This window comes from Mauremys reevesii, linkage group 5 (assembly GCF_016161935.1).
Source record: "Mauremys reevesii isolate NIE-2019 linkage group 5, ASM1616193v1, whole genome shotgun sequence".
NCBI classification, from domain to species: Eukaryota; Metazoa; Chordata; order Testudines; family Geoemydidae; genus Mauremys; species Mauremys reevesii.
This window is the reverse complement of record NC_052627.1, coordinates 56,801,309-56,827,947: the sequence shown is the minus strand read 5'-3', so window position 1 is coordinate 56,827,947 and position 26,639 is coordinate 56,801,309. Positions and strand designations below refer to the sequence as shown.

Sequence of the window (26,639 nt, the reverse complement as noted above, 5' to 3'; positions counted from 1 at the left end):
GAGATCCCTTTGTAGCTCTTTGCATCCACCTGTTCCTGGTGACTTATTACTGTTTAATTTATCAGTTTGTTCCAAAACCTGTTCTAATGACACCTCAATCTGGGATAGTTCCTCAGATTTGGCACCTAAAAAGAATGGCTCAGGTTTGGGAATCTCCCTAACATCCTCAGCCGTGAAGACCAATGCAAAGAATCCATTTAGTTTCTCCGCAATGGCCTTATCGCCCTTGAGTGCTCCTTTAGCACCTCAATCGTCCAGTGACCCCACTGGTTGTTTAACAGGCTTCCTGCTTCTGATGTACTTAAAAAAATGTTGATATTACGTTTTGAGTCTGGCTAGCTGTTCTTCAAATTCTTTTTGGCCTTCCTAATTATATTTTTACATTTCATTTGCCAGAGTCTATGCTCCTTTCTATTTTCCTCACTAGGGCCTTGGCTACACTAGCGCTTTACAGTGCTGCAACTTTCTCGCTCAGGGGTGTGAAAAAACACCTTCCTGAGCGCAGCAAGTTACAGCGCTGTAAAGCGCCAGTGTAAACAGTGCCCCAGCGCTGGGAGCGCGTCTCCCAGCACTGTAAGCTAATCCCCACAGGGAGGTGGAGTACCTGCAGCGCTGGGAGAGCTCTCTCCCAGCGCTGGCGCCGCGACCACACTCGCGCTTCAAAGCGCTGCCATGGGAGCGCTCCCGCGGCAGCGCTGTACAGCTGCAAGTATAGCCATACCCTAGGATTTAACTTACACTTTTTAAAGGATGCCTTTTTGCCTCTCACTGCTTCTTTTACTTTGTTGTTTAGCCACAGTGGCAGTTTTTTGGTTCTCTTATTATGTTTTTTTAATTTGGGGAATACATTTATGTTGAGCCTCGTATAGAGAGAATTTTCTCTGTCATAAAGATAATATGCTGATCTTTGTACCTCAATAACATAGACAACCTGGCATAAGATATTAGTGTTTTGTACTTTCTCTAAAAAAATCACTATTGATTTCCTGTTTGATCAAGAATTGTATTTTCAAAGTGCTGTCAGAGCAAATTTCCACTTTTTCTGATTTTTTTCTATTTTCTGTTCTACCCTAATTCCTATGATATGTGAGTGCCTGCCTTGTCTCTTTTGCTTTCTGCCTTTGGGACACATGATAAAGACATTTAGGGAGATAATAAAAATAAAACAGAAGTTATTTCCTTATTGTCAATACCTCTCTAAATCAAATATTTATTCTTCTCTTCTTTTGTACAATGTTTGGGCCTGATCCTAGAAATATTTTCTCATATAGGTAGTCCTATTGAGCACTGTTGGCAGCTATGATGATTACCAAGTGGCTAAGGGTTTGCAGGAACAACTCGTTACTCTTCCTTAGACAAATTCCAGGACCATTATCCTATAATGTGTGTAGTGTTCAAAAATCATGAATCAGGAACACAAAAAATCATAAGACTGGCTTAAAATCATGAGGTTTTTTAAAAAAAATACACTTTTTTTTTTTTTTTTGTCTTCTTCTTCTCTCTGTTAGTTTGCAGGAACAACTCGTTACTCTTCCTTAGACAAATTCCAGGACCATTATCCTATAATGTGTGTAGTGTTCAAAAATCATGAATCAGGAACACAAAAAATCATAAGACTGGCTTAAAATCATGAGGTTTTTTTTAAAAAGTCATACACTTTGTTCTTTTTATTTGTCTTCTAGTTTCTGGGTCTTTAGGGTGCACTCAGATCAAGTTTTCCAGTTTTTCTGTTCAACTATGAGGGCTAGAAACGTATTACTCTTTTAAATGAAAGCTGAGATACATACATAATCGCAGGTCTCCGGGAAGATGATCTTTAAGAAAAACCAACTATCAGGAGATTTGGAATAAAATCACAGGACTTGGAAACACTGTATTGGCACATAGGTAGTCCCCTGTGCCTGGATGGAGACCCACTGAAGTTAATGAGGCTCCTTGGAGGTCTGCTCATATGCCATGCAATATCAGGGCCTTGAATTCTACAAGGCTTGAAATTGATTCCATCCTCCACTCTCTCTCCACATCTATTTATTTTAAAACTTCTATTTTTACACAAAGGGTCATAAACATTCAATAGCAGAAGAAGAAAGCCAATATAATTCACACAGCAAATACTCATCAATTGTGCAGTGTCACCAAAGAGCATTAGGTACAGTAAAGTCACCTACAGCTGCAAGTGCCCCATTATTCATTCTTACTCAAACCATCAAAAGGTTTCTTCTACACTCAAAATCAGCCATATGGCCCTTAGACAAGGGCTCTCAAGAGTTTAAACAGGTGCTTCATTACTGATCCTTAGTTCAGTGAGTAATTTAAGTGTCCATGGGGTATCAAAGATATAATGATACAAGGCACACACACCAAAAAAAGGAAATGCTTTTTGAGCCTAACACCAAATGAACACTGGCAAAGTGTCTGAAGAATTGTTTCCTCCAATCCCTGAAAGACATTTCTTTCATATCCTGTTTTTGTTTCTAGCCTTCAATGCGACTGTCCCTTCAAACCAAACCAAGTAGTATAATGTCTGTGGGGGAGGGGATGGCTTTAAAATCAAGGAACCTCCACAATATATTACAATTCATTGCAATGAAGGACTCAAAGAAAACCCATAACTTCCTGCAGTCATCAGAGTAAAACCTTATTGAACTTGCAGTTTTGGAGCATCAGTACTGATTGGGGAGAAGAGTGACCTAGGCTGCTTGGGGAGCTTTCTTTGGTTGATAGCTTGTGGCTAGCCTGGTTAGGTATATTTAAATATTTAATTTTGTCTACCCTGGCAAAAATACCAGCCAGATGAAGAGATCAGTGCAGGATTTGTACTAGAGAGGAAGCATGTCCACTAAGGACTGTACTTGTTTATTTCAGTTTTGATTAGTTAGAACAAAAACACATGGGTTGCTCCACCCAACCTAACAATCCCAATGTCCCTGGGCTAGGTCCTCAAAATGGCAACTAAACCCTAGTTGCCTTGCTCACCAGTGGAATTACAACCCCCAGACTCCCTATGCATTGTATAGGGAGAGTTAAACACCTAAGAAAAGGCTCACAGACCCAAGCAAGCTGAACAGGGAGCCACCTAAGCTAGTCAGTAGGAAATGTCAAGGAGAGGTAGTTAGGCACCTAACTGTGGGATGGAAGGCAGTGCCTCCCTCCGCTTTGGATTCTCAACTGTGAACCCTCTTCTAGCGTTTAGATGCCTATGCCAGGTAAACCCTTTCTCACAGAAAGCAGAGAAAGACAGAGATACTCCCAATAGTCTGGTGGTTAGGGCACTCTCCTGAAATGTAGTCAACCTGTTTTCAAATCCTCATTTTATTCAAAGTTTCAGTGGCAGAGATTGAGAGAGACTCACCCCAAAAATGAGCGCTTAATAACCAGCCAGCCACATTCTGCCCCAGACTCCGCTTTTTAGGTAGATTACAATTATTACAATTATCTAATCACTAGATGACAAAGGTATGGATGATGATTATGAGGTTGGCCTCTGAAAGGAGAGGAATACAAAATATCTGTCTTGGCCACTGCTCCTGCCTAATTTAAAATCAGGAGAGGAGCTGAAAGAGACCCCAAACTGCACACTTGTGTAACAAATGATGTGTATATATCCTCACTGAAAAAGGTGAGTATAACCTGCTCCAAATCTTCCAAGTTCCTTCCTCCAATCTACCAACATCACTTCAGATTTAGCTGCAATAAGTCTCAGCCAGCTAGCTCTCATCCATGCCCCAACACCACATAGTGTGTATGGATAATGTTTATGTATTTACATATATAGTTTTGGATGGGTATATGTACCTGAAACTGAAAATTAATTAAAAATACTAACATTTGTAATTTGTGATTCTGAGAAGGGGCATAGCAGTCTTGAAGGGTAAACCCCACCAAACCAGGTAGTGTTGAGGTTTTGTAGTTAAATTCCTGCAAGTGTGTTCACAGTCATCTCAAAGAGGCACTCCCAGCTGTGAAGTGACCACATGCAGCTGAGCCTAGGGAGGCTGAGAATGTTAAAATGAGGTGGAGCTGCTCTCAGGGATAACTTGGGGGGTTATTTAGAAGCTTGAATATGGTGCTCTTGAGAGAGGATGTCTGACCTGCTTGTGTTTACAAGTAATTTTTAGTGTTTAAGGATTTAAACTAACTGAAGGGAATGTGGTTACTGGTGTTCTTCTGATTACACAAGAGAGAGCTATTTGTCTAAACTGGGCCTTCTATGAATTTACATGCTAGGAGTGAAATTCATGCTATACACAGAGCCAGCACAAGATCTATTTACCATTTGTTTTAAGGGCTTCAGCTGTCTGCTACAGGAGTGAACTTCCACTGTAGGTGCACATTGTAGGCTCTGCCACAATATTTTTAATATGAACTAATAAATCTATATATTACAAATACAGGAGGATTTGTGTAGTAACTTTTATGTGAGTTATCATCACATCACCAGTATGTATATCCACTGACTCTCTGCTCCCTATTCCATGGCTTTTATTTTATTTTATTTTAATTTTTTTTGTGCCTCACTCTTTTTTGCTATTCTAGCCCCATTTCAAATATTTGAAAGGCTCTCTTTTGTAGTGTTTTATATAATCACCTACCTAATATCACTTCACCTTAGCATTCACTGTATTCTCTGCCATGTTCTTTTTATAGCCCTTTGCTTCAGAGTAGAAAATATTACTGCCAGAAATTCTCACAGTGTCATTCTAGGTGGCTCCTTCCTCACCACAAAAAACTTTGACTTTTCTGCTTTAAGACTTGGCTTAGTTGTCACTCTGGGAAGTCTAGTCAATGACTGCCTGGTGCATGCTGCTGGCCACCAATATCCAATCATCAGTTAAACAGCATATTGATGGAAGTCTATCCTCTGACTGTAGACAGAACCCTCTTGCCTGAGTCCTTATTCTTCAGAACAAAACCTATGTAACAAACATGAAGATGATGGACCTAAAACAGTAGTTCCTTGCTATCTCTAACTTGGTGATATTTTTTCCTTCTTGTAATTGTGATTAAATGCTGAATCTCATTCTGAAATGGACAAGGTACTGTACATAATATCCGCATGAGAATGATTTTTTTATGGGAAATTTACGAATTCAGTGTCAAACAGCAGCAGAAAACCAACTATATTATATAGATATTCTGTAATTTCAGCTACAATATTCCATTCTGAATGATCTGTCACATCATGGTGACACATGGCTAGCATTATTTCATTCCAGGCAGCCATCTGTACTGATACTTTTAGCCAATAACTTGCCACCAGGAAATTAGTTCTTGGAGATACATTTTCAGTGCAGTGCAGTGGGAAATAGATAATTATTTTTAAAAAGAATTGGTAGCCTGCCTGCCCCTCTCTCTCTCTCTCTGTCATGTATGATGCCTATAACCATGGTCTCGAAGCATCTAGTAGGATGGGGAAATCTGAAAATTGATCTGAAAATATAATTTTGGATAGTAATTCCCACTTCAGGACAGTTCATTGGCAAAATATACATCCATCTAAATGGTTGACTGCAAAATTCTGAAGATGCCAAAATTGTAAATATGGCAAACAGCAAGTAAGAATTAAAACAGATCCAAAGAAAGACTAATCTAGGTGACTTACAATGAAATATAATTGTAAATATACAATTCAGTGTAGACAAATGTAGAATAGTGATAATAGGAACAATTAATCAAAATGTGGGATGGCATAAATGGATCTGTCACACAATATACTGAAAAAGGAAACAATACAGGTATTTATCATGAAAAAAATCCCTGAAGCATTCAGCCCAGCTTATAAGATTCATAAGTAAGGCTACAATTTTGGCACAGGTATTGTTATTTGCCTTAGAGGGGGATATATAAGCAGTGAGATGCTTAAAGCAGTGATTCTCAACCAGGGGCCTTGGGCCTCTGGGGGGGGGGGCGCTGCAAGCAGGTTTCAGGGGGTCCACCAAGCAGGTTTCAGGGGTACACCAAGCATAGCCAGTGTTAGACTCGCTATGACCCAGGGCAGAAAGCCAAAGCCCCACCGCATGGGACTGCAGCCCAGGGCACCAAGACCTACCACCCCTGGCTGAAGCCAAAGCCTGAGTAATTTAGTTTCGCGGTGCCCCCTGTGGCATGGGGCCCTGGGCAATTGCCCTGCTTGTTACCCTCTAATACCTGACTTTTATATGCAAAAGAACAGTTGTTATGGCACAGCTGGGCTGTGGAGTTTTTATAGAATGAGGGGGGGGGGCTCAGAAAGGTTGAGAACCCCTGGCTTAAAGGATAGTAGCCATTCAACATGTTAAAAGAGAGAGAAATTCCGTTACCTTCAGCTGAAGGGAGTTGGACACTGGTTTACAGAAGTAATTTAAAAAAATATAAATCTATATCAGAGATTTTTCTAGCCAAGTGCGGACACTAGGCTGTTAATCGGAGGCTTCACCGGCAGCTAATTCCACTTTGAGCAGAGTTAGTTTTAATATTTAAATAAATAACCTCCAGGGCTTTGCAGTTTTTGGATATCAAGAATTGGGCAAAGCGGAAAGCTGATAGTGGTGAAAAACGTGAAATCTCCATCCTTGATCAGCTTTCTGAGGCCTGGTCTACACTACGCGTTTAAACTGAATTTAGCAGAGTTAAACCGATTTAACCCTGCACCTGTCCACACAATGAAGCCCTTATATCGATATAAAGGGCTCTTTAAACCGATTTCTGTACTCCTCCCCGACGAGAGGAGTAGCGCTGAAATCGGTATTGCCATGTCGGATTAGGGTTAGTGTGGCTGCAAATCGACGGTATTGGCCTCCAGGCGGTATCCCACAGTGCACCACTGTGACTGCTCTGGAAAGCAATCTGAACTCAGATGCACTGGCCAGGTAGACAGGAAAAGCCCCGTGAACTTTTGAATTTCATTTCCTGTTTGCCCAGCGTGGAGCTCTGATCAGCACAGGTGGCGATGCATTCCCAAATCCAAAAAGAGCTCCAGCATGTACCGTACGGGAGATACTGGATCTGATCGCTGTATGGGGAGACAAATCTGTTCTATCAGAGCTCTGCTACAGAAGACGAAATGACAAAGCATTTGAAAAAATCTCCAGGTTATGATAGACAGAGGCCACAGCAGGGACTCAGCACAGTGCTGCATAAGAAGCGTAACGGAAAGCCAAAGAATCAAATGGACACTCATGGAGAGAGGGAGGGGGTAGAGGACTCCAGCTATCCCACAGTCCCCGCAGTCTCCAGAAAGCATTTGCATTCTTGGCTGGGCTCCAAATGCCTGAAGGGTCAAAAACATTTTCCCGGGTGTTTCAGGGTATATGTCGTCAATTTACACCCTTCCCCCCCCCCGAAGGAAAAGGGAAAAAAATCGTTTCTCGCCTTTTTTCAATGTCACCCTATGTCTACTGCATGCTGCTGGTAGACGGGGTGCTGCAGCACTAAACCACAGCTTCCTATCCTCTCCCCTCCCCTCCCCGGTGGCAGACAGTACAGTACAAAAGGACTGATAGCCGTCCTCGTCATCATCCTGTGAGTGCTCCTGGCTGGCCTCGGTGAGGTCGGCCGGGGGCGCCTGGGTAAAAATAGGAATGACTCCTGGTCATTCCCAGCAGATGGTACAGAGCGGCTGGTAACCGTCCTCATCATAGCAACTGGGGGCTGAACTCCATCAGCCCCTCCCTCCCCCCCCCCCGCTTTCATGTCTAAAGAAAAGATTTTGTACTGCCTGGACTATCATAGCAGTGGGGGCTGGGCTCCTCTCCCGCCCCCACCCTTTAATGTCCTGCCTGGACTATCATAGCAGCTGGAGGCTTCCTCCCCCTCATTTTATCTCACTAAAAAGTCAGTGTTTCTTATTCCTGCATTCTTTATTACTTCATCACACAAATGGGGGGACACTGCCACGGTAGCCCAGTAGGGTTGGGGGAGGAGTGAAGCAACAGATGGGGTTGTTGCAGGTGCACCCCCTAGAATGGCATGCAGCTCATCATTTCTGCGGGATCTCTGGGGCTCTGACACGGAGCAGCTGTGCTCTCTGGTTCTCTAGTACACTTGCCCCATATTCTAGGCAGGACTGACTCTATTTTTAAACAAAACATAGGAAGGGAATGACCCGGGGAGTCATTCCCATTTTTGCCTATGCGCCCCCGGCTGACCTCAGCAAGGCCAGCCAGGAGCACCCATGATAGCAGCAGACGGTACAGAACGACTGATAACCGTCATCTCATCGCCAATTTACAATGGCATGGCAGACGGTGCAATATGACTGGTAACCGTCAAAGGCAAATGAATGCTGCAAAAAAGCGGAGTCTGCTACCTTGCAAAGGCAAATGAATGCTGCTGTGTAGCAGTGCAGTACCGCGTCTGTCAGCAGCTTCCAGTACACATACTGTGACAGTGACAAAAGGCTCCATGATTGCCATGCTATGGCATCTGCCAGGGCAATCCAGGGAAAAAGGGTGCAAAATGATTGTCTGCCGCGACACTGTTTTTGCATTGGGATCTCAACCCAGAATTCCAACGGGCAGGGGAGAATTCCAATGGGCAGGGGAGACTGCGGGAACTATGGGATAGCTACGGGATAGCTACCCACAGAGCAACGCTCCGGAAATCGACGCTAGCCTCGGTACATGGACGCACACCGCCGAATTAATGTGCTTAGTGTGGCCGCGTGCACTCGACTTTATACAATCTGTTTTACAAAACCGGTTTATGTAAAATCGGAATAATCCCGTAGTGTAGACATACCCTGAGGCTGACCAACAAAACAATGATAAGTTCTTAAAGGTCCTCCCTACACTTGCAGGAATTTCAAAGAAACAAGTCAATCAGAGAAGGATTCTAGATTTGTAGCTTCTGCTGCATGTGAGATTTTCTATATTTGGGAAAAAAATATATCCTTAAAAGACATTAATTTTCTTTCAAGCACCCTTATAACTCCAGTTACAATCAACAGAAGTTCAGTTAGTGCTTGGAAGAAAACAGGCGCATAAGTGAGGCCTACCTTATCTTCCCAGCAGAGAATATCTATCCCTAACGAAGAAATTTCCTCCAAAGTACTTATGAACCTTCATATTATTACTGTTACAACTTACAAATGCATTATTCAAAGTCTTGGGTGGAACTTAAATGTTTCATTTGAGAAATTATGCAATATTATGAAAATGCTACTTTACATAATAGACCTCAGCCAATTTGTATATTTGAATGATTTATAACTGGTACAGATATTATCATAAAAATATACAAGTAAATTACTCTTATCTTGAGTTTTCTTTCTGTACAGAGTAGCCTTTAATTTTGTGCTGTTATCTTTTGAAGCATATCATTGTTATGATGATTGCAACATGCATACAAAACAGACTTTGTGGGAGGGAATAACTTACGGTAGCAATTTAGGGAGGCAGCAAGATTTTGTAATAAACTTTCCATAGCAGCCACATTGCAGATTTTTGAAAACAGTGCTTAGTCAAAATAAAGCATAAGATGTTGCAAAAATTCAGTGAGGAGGAGAGTAAATAAGCCCAGAGAGATAATTAAGGTATGTACTCACTCTAGGGGCATCTGTTGTTCATTCTAAGATATACTTTTTAAAAGGTTGAGAGTCTTACCTCTATTCTTGCTCATTCACACCATACTCCAGGAAGTGTAAAGGGGGCTTCAGACCACTTTAGCCCTCCTAGGCTATGAATTCTGTACTAAACCTCTGGGTGGCAAAGCACAGAATCTCCCTCAACGGGTTAGATTCTTATTTACACTAGGGCCCTTCAACATTCTCTGGATAAGGGGCATTAGCATGAGAGTAGTTTACATTTACACCTTTTTTAAGACCCTTGATATTACCAGAATGGAGAATCAGGGCCAAAAGTTTTATTTCCACATTCAGCATTTCTGCATACTTTAAAAATACACAAATCATGTTTGCCTGCAAATATGTGCAGTAGCAGAATCTTTATAATGTACAAGATAGAGTACATACATCCTGATTACTAACGACCAGATATAGAATCCAGTGCATGACAAAGACTTAAAAGGAGGGAAATTTTACAAAAATAATCAGGAAACTTAAAATGCTGTCAGATTCATTCCTTTAGTTTGTTTCTCTTTCTGCACCCTCAGTTTCAGGATTCTTCATTTCTGATGCAAATAATTTCCAACAACATTACTGACCGGACACCAAATTTGTGTGAAATGTTACTAAATGGGTGGCATCCTTTGAAATGAGAGACATTTAAGAGGTATGGGAGAGGGTGTTTCTTTGCAACCTTTATCTTGACAGTTAGTGATTTAACTTTTTCTTTAAGGTGTTGGGAATAATATCTTGAGGCAAATTTCATAGCAGGTCAAAACTAACCCTGCCTGAAATGCTATGTCCCTTCTTTACCTTCTAGTCTTTCAAGGGACAGTATGTGGCAAAAGTAGAAAAATAACTTTAAATTAAGGTTTCAAATATTAATTTCAATAAAGGGTTAACAACCACTGCAAATGCATTTACAGTAGCTGGGTCTGAAGTTGAAGTAAATGGAGCATTTAAAGGGAAATAACAGATACCATCAGACGGGATAGATAATTACAAATGCTGAAGAGCCTGCTGTTAATTAAGAGGGACATAGAAGTTTGAACAAGGTTCCTTTTTGTTTCAGAGCATCAAGAAGCAAAGAGTGAGCTTTCTAGTCCAACCTCCCAAGCCACATATTTAAGCCCATTCAGCATTATGAACAAAAGAATACTGTGTGATAGGGAGGAGTTTCTTAGAATTGAACCATATTTCACCTGAAGGAACAGCTGGAACAGTTTGAAGAAATAGCAATCAAAAGCAGTCTGGCTGACATCTTGAAATGGTCTTCTTGGGAGCCGGTCCAAAGCAGTTTGCTGGAATTCTAAAAGTTGCGTTCTGCATCAGGGCGTTATTAACTTTACTTTTGTCACATAACAGAATTTGCAGCCAAAAAAGACGGTTACTCACCTGTAGTAACTGGTGTTCTTCGAGATGTGTTGCTCCAATCCATTCCAGTTAGGTGTGCGCGCGTGCAGCTTCTCCGAACTTTTCCCCTAGCAACCCCGGGCGGCCCTGGAGTGGCGCCGCTATGGCGCTAAATATATACCCCAGCCGGCCCGTCCGCTCCTCAGTTCCTTCTTGCCGGCTACTCCGACAGTGGGGAAGGAGGGCGGGTCTGGAATGGATTGGAGCAACACATCTCGAAGAACACCAGTTACTACAGGTGAGTAACCGTCTTTTCTTCTTCGAGTGATTGCTCCAATGCATTCCAGTTAGGTGAATCCCAAGCCTTACCTTAGGCGGTGGGGTCGGAGTGAGACGTGGCGGAGTGTAAAACCGCGGGCGAAGGCTCGTCGTCTCTAGACTGCTGCACCAACGCGTAGTGGGAGGCGAAGGTGTGGACCGAAGACCAGGTAGCCGCTCTGCAGATGTCCTGGATGGGGACATGGCTCAGGAAGGCGGCGGACGAGGCTTGCGCTCGTAGAGTGAGCGGTGAGTCGGCATGGAGTCATGTGAGCTAGCTCGTAGCACGACCGGATGCATTGGGTCACCCAGGAGGCAATGCGTTGGGTAGAGACTGGCTCGCCTTTCATGCGATCAGCGACTGCGATGAAGAGCTGGGTGGAACGCCGAAAAGGCCTTGTCCGGTCGATGTAAAACGCCAGCGCCCTACGGACGTCGAGGGTGTGGAGCTGTTGCTCCCGGGCGGCGTGGGGCTTCGGGAAGAAGACCGGGAGGAAGATGTCCTGATTAAGGTGGAAGGCCGAGACCACCTTTGGTAGGAAGGCCGGGTGAGGGCGAAGCTGCACCTTATCCGCGTGGAAGACGGTATAGGGAGGGCCCACCGTCAATGCTCGTAGCTCCGAGACTCTCCTTGCCGATGTTATGGCAACCAGGAAGGCCGTCTTATAGGAGAGGTAGAGGAGAGAACACGTGGCCATAGGCTCGAATGGAGGACCCGTGAGTCTGGCCAGGACGAGGTTCAGGTCCCAGGTCGGGGCAGGGCGGCGGGTACAAGCGGTCGAGGCCCTTCAGGAAGCGGGAGACCATCGGATTGGCAAAGATGGTCCGTCCCTCCGCCGACGGACGAAAGGCGGACACCGCGGCGAGGTGGACTCTCAAAGAGGAAACCGCCAGACCCTGCTCCTTAAGGTACCATAGGTAGTCCAGGATGGTAGTGATGGGTACCACGAAAGGGTTGAGCCCCTGCTGGTCACACCAGAGCGAACCTCTTCCATTTTGCCATGTATGTAGTGGAAGGCTTTCTACTTTCAAGCAGGACCTGCTGTACGGCTGCGAACATCCCCTCTCTGCGTGGGTCAACCACGCAGGAACCAGGCTGTAAGATGGAGAGATTGCAGATTGGGGTGGAGGAGTCTGCCAAGTCCTGTGTGATGAGGTCCGGCCACAATGGGAGGGTGATGGGCTCCCGAGCGGAGCTCGAGCAGCAGGGTGTACCAATGCTGCGCCAGGCCGGAGCCACGAGTATCATGGTGGCTCGATCCTCCGGCTTCTGGAGCACTCTGTGCACTAGCGGAAACGGAGGGAAGGCATAGAGGAGGTGAGTCTGCCACGGATAGAGGAAGGCGTCGGACAGAGATCCCGGCGAGTGCCCTCGAACGAGCAGAACTGGAGACACTTCCTGTTCGCCCTGGAGGCGAAGAGGTCGACCGAAACCCCACCTCTGGAAAATCGTGTGTACCACGTCGGGACGGAGGGACCACTCGTGGGAGAGAAACGACCTGCTGAGGCGGTCGGCTAGCGTGTTCTGCACTCCCGGAAGAAAGGACGCTTCCAGGTGAATGGAGTGGGTCACGCAGAAGTCCCAGAGGAGGATCGCCTCCTTGCAGAGGGGGGACGAGCGAACTCCGCCCTGCTTGTTCACATAGGCTAGAGCTGTGGTGTTGTCCGTGAATACTGTCACCCAGCGGCCTTGCAGGTTGGTCCGAAAGGCGTGACATGCAAAACGGATCGCCCGGAGCTCGCGGACATTGATGTGGAGAGCGAGCTCCTGGGGCGACCAGAGGCCTTGCGTGTGAAGGTCCCCCAGGTGAGCCCCCCAACCGAGTGCCGAGGCGTCCGTGGTCAGCGTCGCGGACGGACGAGGAGGGTGGAACGGCACTCCAGCGCAGCCGATCTCTGGGTCGAGCCACCAGCGGAGGACTCGAGGGTCGGTCTCGTGACCGTGACCACCATGTCGATGTGGTCGCGGTGCGGGCGGTACACCGGCGCCAGCCACGACTGGAGCGGACGGAGGTGGAGTCGCGTCTGTGGTGACATATGTACACGATGCCATGTGACCGAGGAGGCGGAGGCATGACCGCACCGTCGTGGTCGGAAAGTTGACCAGCTCCCTGATGAGGGAGGCCATTGTCAGGTGCCGAGACCGCGGCAGGCAGGCGCCCACCGAGTCGAGGATCGCGCCAATGAATTCCACCCGCTGTGCTGGGAGCAGGGTAGACTTCTCGGCATTGACAAGCAGTCCGAGGTGTTGAAAGAGGGACAGGATTTCCGCCACCTGTCGCTGTACTAGCCCCTGCGACTGCCCCCGAATCAACCAGTCGTCCAGATAGGGGTAGACATGGATCTGGCGCCTGCGAAGGGCTGCTGCTACCACTGCCATGCACTTTGTAAACACCCTCGGTGCCGTGGCAAGTCCGAGGTAACACGGCGAACTGGTAGTGTTCTTTGTTGACTAGAAACCGAAGGAAGCGCCTGTGAGGGGGTAAATGCGACATGGAAGTAAGCGTCCTTCATGTCGAGGCGGCAAACCAATCTCCCGGATCCAGAGAGGAATGATGGTCCCCAAGGTGACCATGCGAAATTTGGGCTTGAGCAGGTATTTGTTCAGCTCATGAAGGTCCAGAATAGGACGTAACCCTCCTTTCGCCTTGGGGATAAGGAAATAACGGGAATAGAATCCCTGCCCCGTCTGTCTGGAGGCACTACCTCTATGGCACCCACGCTCAGTAGAGTCTGGACCTCTTGCAGGAGGACTTGCTCGTGAGATGGGTCCCTGAAGAGGGACAGGGAGGGTGGGTGGGAAGGAGGGGGCGAAACAAATTGTAGACGGTATCCCGACTGGACAGTCTGAAGAACCCAGCTGTCCGATGTTATTCGGGACCACGAGGACGAAAATAGGAGAGGCGGTTGGAAAACAAACGGGAGGATCCGAGATGGAGTGATGGGCCGCCCCCGGGCGTCCCATCAAAAGGCCTGCTTGGACCCTTGCGGGCCCTTGGAAGAGGCCTGGGACTGGTTGCGACGGTTACCCGAAGGCCGCCGGTGATTTTGTCCCTGACGTCTAGACGTGTACGGACGGTAACGCTGCTGCGGGAAGGACCGAGGGGCCTGTTGCCGGAAAGACCTGCGTTGCGGAGCCGGCGTGTGCATGCCAAGAGTTCGTATGGCGTCGCCCATCTTTCAAGGTCTGTATCCGCGAATCGGTCTTTTCGGAGAATAGGCCTTTCGTGTCAAATGGCAGGTCCTGCAGCGTGTACTGCACCTCTTGTGGGAGCGTAGAGGATTGCAGCCATGAGATGCGACGCATCGTCACCCCTGTCGCTATTGTCCGCGCCCCCGAGTCCGCCGCGTCGAGGGCCGCCGTAATGGACGAGCGTGAGGACGTCTTTCCCTCCTCGAGCATCGCTGAGAACTCCTGGCGGGAAGTTGTCGGCAGAAGTTCGGTGTATTTTGCCAGGGATGTCAAGATGTCAAACACATACCGGGCCAGGAGGACCATTTGGTTAGCTATGCGCATCTGCAGGCCGCCCGCGGCGTAGACTTTACGGCCTAGCAGGTCCATCCTCCGAGCGTCCTTGGATTTGGGCGCCGGGGCCGGTTGACCGTTCCGTTCACGGCCATTCACAGACTGCACGACCAGCGAGTCCGGGGTTGGGTGCGAATATAAGTACTCATAGCCCGTAGGGGGGGCTGAGTACTTCCGCTCTACCCCCCGCGCAGTGGGGGGGATGGACGCGGGTGTTTGCCAGAGCGTGGCCGAGTTCTTTTGTATGGTCTTCACAAAAGGCAGTGCCACGCGCACTGGAGTGTCCGAACCGACCACATTAGTTATGGGGTCCTCATCCTCCTGGACCTCTGCCACCGGAAGGCCCATGGCCGTCGCCACCCGACGGAGTAGTTCCTGGTGGGCCTTGAGGTCAATGGGGGGCGGGTCTTTAGCAGAAGTCCCAGCCACCGCTTCGTCCGGGGACGATGACGAGGACATTGCTTGGCCGATGGCCTCCACTGGAGGGGCCGCCAGAGGCGCCTCAGCCAGGCCAGGCTGGACGGGGGCCTGGTGGTCCCGCGGCATCGAGGGCTCGCGGGGAGGTGACCCCGGAGGGCGACTGATCGACGCTTCGGGCACCCTGCGCTCCGCGGCGATGTCTCGTGGGGGAAGCGGAATGCCTTGCGCTTCGTGATGACCCCAGGGCACCCAGAATCCCCACTGCTGAGCACCTTGCGGATGGTCGTGTGGGGTTGGCGGCAATGAGCCGGTGCCGTCCGCGCCAGAGGCGACCGATGCCGGACGAGACGGCCAGGGTGGGGCGGAGCCCGAAGCCGAGGCTTGCGGAATACTGCCGGGTGGTCTGGAGGCCCGGTGTCCGTCCGTCCGGTACCGGGAGGGAGACCTCGACCAACGGCCACCGCGGTGCCGGGAGCTCGACCGGTTCCGGGAGCTCGACCGGGAGCCGGACCTGCGGTGCCGGGAGCGGCTGCGGGAGTTCCGGTGTCGGGAACGGTGCCGGGACGGGGACCTCCGGCTGCGTCGACGCGACGGTGATCGGGACCTTGACCGGTGCCGGGAGTGCGACCGGTACCGGGATGACGATCGGTACCGGGACTGCGACCGGCGGCGAGATGGCGAGCGGTACCGCGATGGGGAGCGGTGCCGAGATCTCGACCGGCTGGACGGCGAGCGACGGGTCCTAGAGCGCGAGCGGGACCGAGAGTGTCGACCGTGCCGGTGGTCCACAGATGGAGGTCGGACCATCCTCGCCGGTTTTCCAGCCGACGGAACAGCCCGCACCGGCGGTGCCGGGGGCCGGAGGCTCGGTGCCTCTACGAGCTGAATTAGCTCTCGTGCGGCGGAGTACGTCTCCGGCGTCGTCGGCAGCCTTGGCTCAACTCCGGACGGCACCGGGGAGCGCGGCGGTACCGGACTCGATGGACCTGGCGGAGTCAACGGCCCAGTGTCTGCCTTGCGTGCGGTCACCACTGGGGGCGCAGGCGGCACAAGCACTTTAGCTGAGTCCTCAGCACGGGACATAGCTATGGCTTTGGCGAGTCTACGCTTCCTCGCCGGCGAGAGGGAGCGGTGCCGGGTCTTCTGCGCCGGGGGTGGGGCCTGCGGGACCTCGGTACCGGAGCGGCCCGGTGCCGCTGGTGCGCTCTGAACCGAGGAGGTCCTCGGTGCCGGCGTCGCTGGTGCCGCCGGTTGGAGCGACGCTTCCATAAGTATCTGCTTAAGCCTGTGGTCCCGTTCTTTGCGTGTCCGTGGCTTAAAAGCAGAACAGATAACGCACTTGTCGGTGCGATGTCCTTCTCCGAGGCAACGGAGGCAAGCGTCGTGTGGATCTCCAACGGGCATAGGCTTTTGGCACACAGCGCAGGGCTTGAAGCCCGGTGCCCTGGGCATGAGCCCGCACCGGGGAGGGAAAAGGGGGGGGAAGCCCCCCTTAACCAACTACTATCTAGAACAACTACACTAAGACAACTATAAGAACTGAAACACTAACTATACAACTAACTATATATATACAAAAAACGAAGAGTGAAGGCTAGGGTGGTGGAGGGCAGAGAGCACTCCACAGTTCCGACCGGCCGTCACGGGCGGTAAGAAGGAACTGAGGAGCGGACGGGCCGGCTGGGGTATATATTTAGCGCCATAGCGGCGCCACTCCAGGGGGCGCCCAGCCGGCCCGCCGGGGTTGCTAGGGGAAAAAGTTCCGGAGAAGCCGTGCACGCGCGGCGCGCACACCTAACTGGAATGCATTGGAGCAATCACTCGAAGAAGAAGTGCACATACTTGTATATAAATTTAGAAAAGGGTACAGTATCCTGTGGGAAATATTTCTTTACTAACAAAGTAATTAACTCTTTCCAAGAGATCAGATTTTCTTGACCATTTGGAAACCATGTAAATATTTAATACAATAGAAAACAAGGAGCTTGTTCACAGGATTGTTGTTTGTGAAGCATTCTGAAGATAAAAAGCGCCTTATATCATTTTCTATTAAATACAGTTATTTATTATTTGAGCATTATTATATATACACTCATTTGGTTTCAATTGTTCAGTTCTCCACTATATTTATGCTGAAGGTAACTGTTTTCTCCCCTTTAAGAAAATTTGAGTAAAAATGTTGGAATACTCCAGGGAATGCAATTTTATGTGAAAAATTACTTTGTATCTTGTCATAAATTTAGGCAGGAAAATAAAAGGGGGTTATTTAATCCAAGTAGTCATTTTAAGAGATATAAGAGAGAGATTAGGAGGCATGGAACGTTCTAAAACCTGTGCTGCAAAGCACTTCAGCTGGTGTGAATTGAGTATGTTTGGCTCAAACTCTGTTGCATTAGAAAAGATAAAATACCACTTCATATATAAATGCATTAAATCCACTATGTTTACAGTGCAGTGTACCACAGTTGGACATCACAGTCTGAGCATTTTGTGGCTCTCTGAGCAAGCAGGTGCATTGCTACTTACACTACAGGTGAATTTGGGCCAATATGTCCACTCTCCCCCACTTTTCTTCCCTAACCCCAGCTAAAGGGAGGAAGTGAAAAAGGTGTTCCTCTTCTTTTCAGCTGTCACTTTTCTAGCATTTTGGAGCACAGTGGAGTCCTGGTCCATGACTAGGACTCCTAGCAGCTACAGTAATACAAATAATTAAAATTAATAAGGGGAAGGATTCCAGTGGCTCCAGTCCTGTTTACCCAGTGCTCCCTATTTGATTTCCATATGTTTGGTAGAGTGAGGAGTACTCTTCTTCTGAGACCTATAGCAACCCCAAAAGCTGCAGGCAAATCTAAGACTAGAGTTTGATTATCGTGTCCATGGAGAAATGGATGTTTGAATATAACTGAGTAAAGGCTTCAGCAATCCGGACTCCCACTCTCCTTATGTATGATGAGTATGGATCCTGAAAGGAGCATTTCAAGGTTCTGGGTTCCTGAATGTTACAAAAAGGGAAATGTGACTTATTCAATATCCAATCCAAATCCATTAGCCAAATCCTTTGGCTGAAGAAGTTGTCACCTTTACTCCTCCAAAATAGCCATTAAGGAGGCAACATAGTCCTCTTCCCTCCACCTCCAGAATGTCTCCTGAGGACAGTTTTTGCAGTCCTCCTGAAGGTGGAATGCCTCATGAATGGGAATTAAGGAGTAAACCTTTCACTTCTATGTCACTGATTCAAATGCGTACCAGCCTGGCAGTGATTACCATTTGATGGATGTCTGATGTCAATGTAATAAGCTCCTGTTTTTGAAAAACAAATTCTGCCACTACTTCTGCCTCAGTAACCCTGGAGGTTTCATGGAGATGCACAGGTATAACTAACATTAAAATTTGTCTCCAGGTGTCTTCATCCCAAAAACTACATCTATTTTGCCATCAGTTGGCATCCTTGTTGGCAGTCACAGCAAAGAAATTAAGGATTGAAAAAAATTGGCATGGAGATTGAACTGTCCGCTGGTTTCTAGAGGTGATCCCTCAGAGTAGCCATTACTGCCACTCCCTCCCCAGGCCAGATCTGTTCTTTGGATAGGGAACTTGTCTCCAGGGCTATCAAACAGCACTTCTCACAAGCATTACTTTAACTTTAAAAATATTATGAAATCATCATCTGCAAGACTGCAAAAAGTAATTCCTAGTTTTCTTCTGCTTTCTAGTCCGGTTTTTGCAGACCTGGCTGTGTGTGTGTATCTAGGCAGAAGTGAAAATGTGGATTCTAAGGGTAATGTCCTGGCAAAATTCCCATGAACTTAATGTGCCTTTCACCCTAAGGCTGCACTCCTTCATCACATGTTAGTAGTCAGCCAATAGCTACACCATATAGTATCTTGCCATAGGTTTGAGTGTGTTCTTGATGAGATGCTGTGTTTCAGATAGTAAACACAGATCTCACATTTTATTTTCTCTTTCACCCAGCTGTGTGTACACAGATTTATTTTCCAAACTCATGCATGCAGATTGTTGTTGTTGTCTAAGTGAGGAAATAATGGGGCCAAAGATCATTTTAGATCTCCTCCTTGAACAGAAGATCAAATGTACTGTATTTGAACTTACACAAATATCAGGAAATGAAAAAAGCCAACTATTTATAGGTCTAACTGGGTGGCCACCTAAATATGCAAATCCCCAGTTTATATATGCAATCACCATGTTAGCCAGTGCAAATTAGACATGTAGTTTCACTTACATATTTGCATATGCAATTGCATGGCTAACTTTATGCAAATCAGACCCAAACAACTCTGGCCCAGGCTTAGAAAAGTAACACACAATAGCAATATACTATAACAGGTGCCTGCTTTAGTAAAACTGAGAACCCACACACACCACAATACACACCACATTTGTAATCACAATAACACTGTTCATTAATCACTACACAAGAAACGCACCTCTGACTCCATCTACACACAACTATGCATGCCAGTGGGTAATTCACTACTGTGCATGCCACCCAAGTATGTCTGAAGCTGGAAATGTACATAATGGTGATTATATGTGTCAAACAGTGGGATTTCCCAGTACATGATATCTCACAATGACATGTGGACACTGTCTCAATGAGACTCCTCAATTAGGTGTGACTATGGTAGCAGTGCACAATCATTAAATAGTGTGGGTGGGTGTCTTGATGCCCTGAGTTTGGGTATTCTGAATGCTGATGACAGATACATGGGTACATTTTCCTCTGCTTTAGAGTAAGAGATATGGGAGCTATATTATATTATATCCTTTTTACAGAAACTGAGCCTGGTGTCCTGAGAATTCTCCTAATCAGTTTGATATTCTTAATAGCTAGTGTTTCATTCTGATTTTAACATTATCAGAACTATATGTATATCTAAGAGACACATACAGCTGCCCAGTGTCTCTCCATCTGCCTTAACCATTAGATTAACTATTTAAGGGGTAGAAGACCATTTTCACAAGACATGGCACAAATTCCGAGAGTGTAGAATCTGTTCTAATGGTGTTGCAAGCTAAAAATAGCACTTTTGTTGACCCATTGGGGGCAATGAAGACGTGTTATTCCTACTATCAAAATGATCTTTGGATCTATGTGTGTGTGTAGATGCACATGCAAAGAAGGAATAGTTTCTCATTGTAACTAAGATAAATCAATTTTCAGTATCTCAAATTTACCTTGTGACTCCCATGAGAGGGTTTGGCTCTCAGTTTGATAACAATTGTTGTAAAACAATAAAAGCTCTGTGTCATTGCTGAATACCAGCATGTATATAAATGATGTATAGAGCAGCCAAACGGACGTATTCTGTTCTCAGTCCATGCCAAAACTACCACGAGAGTGCAAATTGAGGATCATATGTGGATTCAGCCATTCCGACACAAACAGCTCAATAAAAGTACAGGCTTTTAAAATACAGCTTTACAACAAAATAGCTTCTGATGGTTATTGTGAAGAAGTATTAGTTTATGCCTAATGTTTTATATTACGTTTCCTTACGTATGGTTCAGTTCTCAGAAAAGCTTCCTGATTCACAGGTTTCTTCATTGTAAAATCAACTTGTGAAGGGAGGATATCCAATGCATGATGGCTATCTCCTGTGGGTGAAGGTGAGGCAAAGTAGTGTAAAACAAATCAAACGGGAGGGGTAAAATCTTAGCACTGGTTAAGAATAACACATTAGAGACTTGCCCAATTTCTGCATTAAGAGATTCCATAAAATTCTGTTCTGTTAGTTTCCATCGAGCTCTAGAAAAAGCCTAACACTATGTGTGTTGCTCTACCCTTGTAGTTCTCTCTGCCATAGCCCTTTTAAATTTGAGCATCTAGCTCAGCAGCTTTGTCTAGGGTGACCAGACAGCAAGTGTGAAAAATCAGGACAGGGGGTGGGGGATAATAGAATCCTATATAAGAAAAAGACCCAAAAATCAGGACTGTCTCTATAACATTGGGACATCTGGTCACCCCAGCTTTGTCTGATTTTCGCATTGTTTTGTTCTCATGTTGTTAAAGTAGTTTTGAATAAAACTTTAGCCAGATATTGCAGCTGAGTGTGTGCCATTGTTCAGCTGGTAGAACTCCAAAGCAGACAGATAGGTTAAATGTTTGTTTAAACAGACATTTAATTTTATGCAGCTCTGTGATTGTGTTCTTAACCGTCCTCCAATACCTGAACCTCAGGAAAAAGCCTCCTGATGAGAGAAAAATTTATTTCTCATGGACTAGATCAGGGGTCGGCAACCTTTCACCAGTGGTGTGCTGAGTCTTCATTTATTCACTCTAATTTAAGGTTTCGTGTGCCAGTAATACATTTTAACATTTTAAGAAGGTCTCTTTCTATAAGTCTATAATATATAACTAAACTATTGTTGTATGTAAAGTAAATAAGGTTTTAAAATGTTTAAGAAACTTAATTTAAAATTAAATTAAAATGCAGCGCTCCCAGACCGGTGGCCAGGACCCGGCAGTGTGAGTGCCACTGAAAATCAGCTCATGTGCTGCCTTCGGCACACATGCCATAGGTTGTCTACCCCTGGACTAGATCATAGTTTTAAGCTATATTGAAGGTGGATGAAAGGTGGCATGTAGGTGCAGTTCACCACCTGCAGAGGGTGAAAGCAGCCTCAGATTATCATCAGGTGGACAGAGCCCCCTCCCCAACAAGCCATCCCCTCCTGAAAAGTGTGTAGTGTTCCTGTTAAGACTCCCTGCAACTTATGCTCAGAGGGGAGAAAGAACCAGGATTTTGACTCTCTCCTTTGCAGGTGTACAAAAGAGGGGAAGAGCCCCTTGAACCCTTTTTCCAGCCACCTTTATGCATCCATACAGGAGCAATCAGAATCTAGCTCTCTCATGAGGATTTGGCTATCTCCAAAGGCTGGGGGTAGGGGAGGGAAGGAATTGCTCATTAACACTTCCCCAGGTTCAAGTGGCATTGTGACAAAGACTGTCTACCACATATTTCAGAGTAGCAGCCGTGTTAGTCTGTATCCGCAAAAAAAACAGGAGTACTTGTGGCACCTTAAAGACTAACAAATTTATTTAAGCATGAGCTTTCGTGAGCTACAGCAGTTAGCAGTTTCGTGAGCTGTAGCTCACGAAAGCTCATGCTTAAATAAATTTGTTAGTCTTTAAGGTGCCACAAGTACTCCTGGTTTTTTTGTCTACCACATAGTTTCCCTGCGGCAGCCCCTAAACAGGGAGAAACCATCAACAAGATTTCAGCTCCACTCCATGTCAATGCAGTCAGACTGATCTGAGGAGTTTCCACCAGCTTTGTGCCACAGAACAGAGTGAGGCCAGAATCTGTCCCTTTATTAATTAAAAAAAAAAAGCCACATTAGTTCTAAAGAGAACACAATGATCTTTCTGTTTTGCTCTTTGTACTAATTTATGTCTTTCCTTCCATATAGAGATATTGAGCTGCCTAGCCTTTTCTCTTAGGCTTTGAGCTATGCCCACTTTATGATTTTTGGGGATGGAGGAAAGAAAGTTAGATCACGACTTTTTTATTATTGTGTGGCTTCAGTAGGTATTTGACAGCACTGAAAGCGAATCTAGACCAGGAAGGCAGACATTCTTTGAAGTTATACAGTAGTGCTTGAGGAGGTATATTCCATACAGCTTTCAAAATTTATTTAAAGAAAAATGACCTTGTTGTGCAACTTTGTTTGGAACTGTTAATTAAAATTAATGATCTTGCTACTCTGCACTGGCTTGTTTCTGTGATCCAGCTAATCCATTCTGGCCTGCTCTAGTCTGTTCCTTAGGTCAGATGAGGAACCGGAAGCCAATGATAGACTGAGTGGGGTTTAGACATTAATGGCATTAAGTGGCAACTTTTTGAGCCTTTCTAGGTATTTTTGGATTTAAGGCATGTCCACAGACAATAAGAATGTGTTGGTAATTCTTGCAAAATATTAAGAGATTTCCCTCCAAAATCTGTGGAATCTCTGCAGGGTTGGGAGGTACTTTTATCCCTGCTTTATCTGGTCCTACTCCTATTGTAATCTGATGCTAGTTAACACTGCAATATAATCACCTTACTGTTACCGTGGGCTACCATGGTCTGTTTGTTGTCTTTTATCATATACCTAGGCGGTAAGCTTTTGGGGGCAGGTATCCTCTTTTTGCCATGGTATGTACAGTGTCTAGGGCAACAGTCACTGATAAATGCCTCTAGATAATACGGCAATAATAATAATAAGTAGTTCAAATATTTATTAGCTTTTCCTCCTGCCAAAGTTTTATTGAAAACCCAACTGTCTCACATACTCTTCAAACCACACCCAGGTAAGATTGATCTGATTTCTTGTGAGTCATTCCAAGGTTTGTTCTGAGAAAATGGTTGCTCACCTGCACTAGATATTCTAGAAATGGAGGACCAGATTCATCAGTACATTCCAGGTGGCTTGCACTGGTCCAGTGATGCAGAATAGCTCTAAACCTGGCCTAACCAACTAGTTAAGACGGACTTACAGCTTGTAATAAGAAGCAGTAAAATGCAGCTGGAGCTTACTGGTGAAACTGTCCCTTATTATGTTAGATTCACAGACAGTTCCATTATTTTTGCTAGGTGTGCAGGGAACTTTGCCAAGAAATAAAAGAGACGACTAGAGCTGGTTGAAATTTCCCCATCAACATTTGAAAACTTCAACCAGCTCTTGTGATGGGTCTCTGCAACAAGGAACTTACAAAGTAAGGAGTTGAATTGTACTCTTAGGAACCAGGTCTGCACATGGGGGATGATGACAAAAAGCATCACCCAGATCTGCTCCAGTAAGTATAGGTTTAAGGGCATTACCCCCACTTGTAACTGAAAACCACTTTTAAAAAATATCCATTCTGTGTCATTCTGCAGACGCTTCTACAGCCCAATAGCCAGTCAAAGTTGCTTCTGCAGCCATCGCTCACCCAATCCTCCACTCTACTTATCCTCTGCCCATTTCCAAACCCTGTCTACAAGAGTAGATAAAGATAACTCTAACCTATCTGAACTCTGCAGCACACAGGGATACCTTCCTGACATCCTGTCTCCCACACCCTGGCCTTGCACTGGGGAACTGCACCAGTCCCCCCACAAGGAGGAATTCCATGCCTGCTGAGGACAAGGTAGGAGATGACCCATGTGCTTATAACATGGCACATGTGAAAAAGATAAAGAACGTACAGAAGATTTATGATATCCCTTATGGAAAAGTCTTTATAGAATTTAATTTTTGAAAAAAAACTTACCTATAGGTTATTTAAACCAACCTCTAAAATCTAATAGAGACTAGTATCTATGAATTCTACAGGAAGATTTAAAAAAAACTATTGAAAGAAGATCATTCTCTATTAAATCCTGTCCCTAGAGTAATTCCTATAGAACCCTATTACACTTGTAGACAACACTATTGGTTGCCTTCCTAGTAAACTTTGTAGGACTTTTTCTATAAGGAATGTAACCAAATTATTGTACCATATAAATTATTACCTTTATGTAAATATGTGATAAGATAAATGGAATTTGAAATGATTAACTAACCTTTCATTTAACAACATTTCTGACATTTCATGCAAGGAATGAGGACTAACCTGCTTTACTGGGGCTTTAACTATGGAATATTTGGGATATGTAATGGTCATTAATAGAGCTTGATTATACTTTTGATCATCTTTTTACAGTTATTGGAAATATGATAATAAAATAAGAAAATGAAGAAACAATCAAACATCAGTTCTCTGTGGCCCAGACTCAGACAAGTTTCAGTGGAACTACTATTATTCCATGTAGCTCAGATTCACTGACATCAATTAGACTACTTATGTGCTTAAAGTTAGGCATGTGCTTAAGTAACTTGCTGAATTGGGGCCTTGAGTCCAGTCATCTGTAATCTTATTCTGTTTAGTCTGTCATCCTTTTTTTTTATCTTCCAACTATTTAGAAAAAATAACTAATTCATTCTTTACTCTAAATGATGTGTACAAAAATTGTTTCAGCAAAATCTATATATTTTAACAATTCAATATGAAAAATAGAGAGACAACATCAGCAGGAACAGTACTTTACTTTGATTAAAACTACAGCAAACTGCTTGTGTTTTCTTAGTTTTGCATATTACAATTAGGAATTTTCATAGCCCTCACACTTTTAAAATATACTTGCATATTCATGAAGAATATAAGGGTTTTACTTGTAGTAGAAGAGGATTTAGAGACACTTTGTATTAATTATTTGTAGATTGTATGTCCTTAAGCTTTACATATTCACAAAAAGAAAAACATTAAGGGCCTAATTTAAAAAATGACTGTACAAACAAGCATGTATTTGCACATGCGAAATGCATAATAGTGCATACAAGTGTCAGTTTACATTAGGAGTTATGTAAGCATGTGTGTTTGTCCACAGTTATCAGGGTACCTGTGCATATTTTGTGGCTTTCTTTTTTTTTTAATTTGGACCCAAGAAGTAATTTCATAAATCCTATTCAATCCATTTTAACTGCCTGTCAACAATACTATCTATGTTGTAACTTCATTAACATTATTATCTATGAAAAAAATTCCTCTTATCAGCCCTAGGGACATCATTTACATGAGATTACAGCTGCAGCCGGGGACTGATACAAAACCCATTGAAGTCAATGGGAGTCTTGTGGATGACTGCTATGGTCTTTGAGTCAGCCCTGAATGATCAATATTCTTTCTACCTACATTTCACTTCTCCAGTTTTTCTAAGGCATCTTTCCTGCTGTTTTATCCATGTCCTTCTTCCCTAAATCTGAAATTCAGCCACCCTTCTACCCCCAAATTTTCCCCTAAAAGTCTCTTTGCAGTCTCTTTTTAGATCAGTGGTCAACAACCAGTTGATCACGATCGACAGGTCGATCCTGGAGACTCCCAGTCGACCACACTCTCTGGCAGTGTAACAGGACTGCCGCTAAGGCAGGCTCCCTGCCTGTCCCAGCCCCACACCCCTCCCAAAAGCAGCCAGCAAGCCCCCATGACCCAGGGTGGGGGGGCGGGCAGGGGTCTCCGTGCACTGCTCCTGTCTGCAAGCACTGCCCCCGCAGCTCCCATTGGCCGGGAAAGGGGAGCTGTGGCCAATGGAAGCTGTGGGGGTGGTGCCTGCAGAGAGGGGCCATGCGTGGAGCCACATACCCACCCCCAGGGCCAGAGGGGCACGTTGGCCTCTTCCGGGAGTGGTGTGGGGCCATTGCAGGAAGGGAACCTGCCTTAGCCCTGCTGCACCTCCAACCGGAAGCCACTTGAGGTAAGCACCTCCCGGGCAGAGCCTGCACTCCAACCCCCTTCCTGGAGCCAGCACCCCATACTCCCTCCTGCCCCAGCCCTGACCCCCTCATGTACCCAAACTCCCTCCCAGAGCCCGCACCCCACATCCCCTCCGGCACCCCAGCCTCCTGCCCCAGGCTCAGCCTATAGCCCCCTCACACACTGCAAACCTCTTGGCCCCAGCC

General features: G+C 45.7%; 2 long non-coding RNA genes across 2 annotated transcripts in view; both read left to right on the top strand.

Annotated features, from left to right (window-relative positions):
* Positions 1 to 25,014, top strand: part of LOC120405708 — a 158,643-nt gene extending 133,629 nt beyond the window's left edge. The window contains exons 2-4 of the long non-coding RNA XR_005598792.1: positions 20,718 to 20,789; positions 24,185 to 24,291; positions 24,847 to 25,014. This is a non-coding gene — a long non-coding RNA (uncharacterized LOC120405708). The remainder of the gene's footprint in view (positions 1 to 20,717; positions 20,790 to 24,184; positions 24,292 to 24,846) is intronic.
* LOC120405709 lies at positions 3,525 to 10,910 on the top strand. The gene is made up of 3 exons (XR_005598793.1): positions 3,525 to 3,619; positions 10,090 to 10,208; positions 10,614 to 10,910. It is a non-coding gene; the product is annotated as an uncharacterized LOC120405709 (long non-coding RNA).
* Positions 25,015 to 26,639: the final 1,625 nt, after the last annotated feature.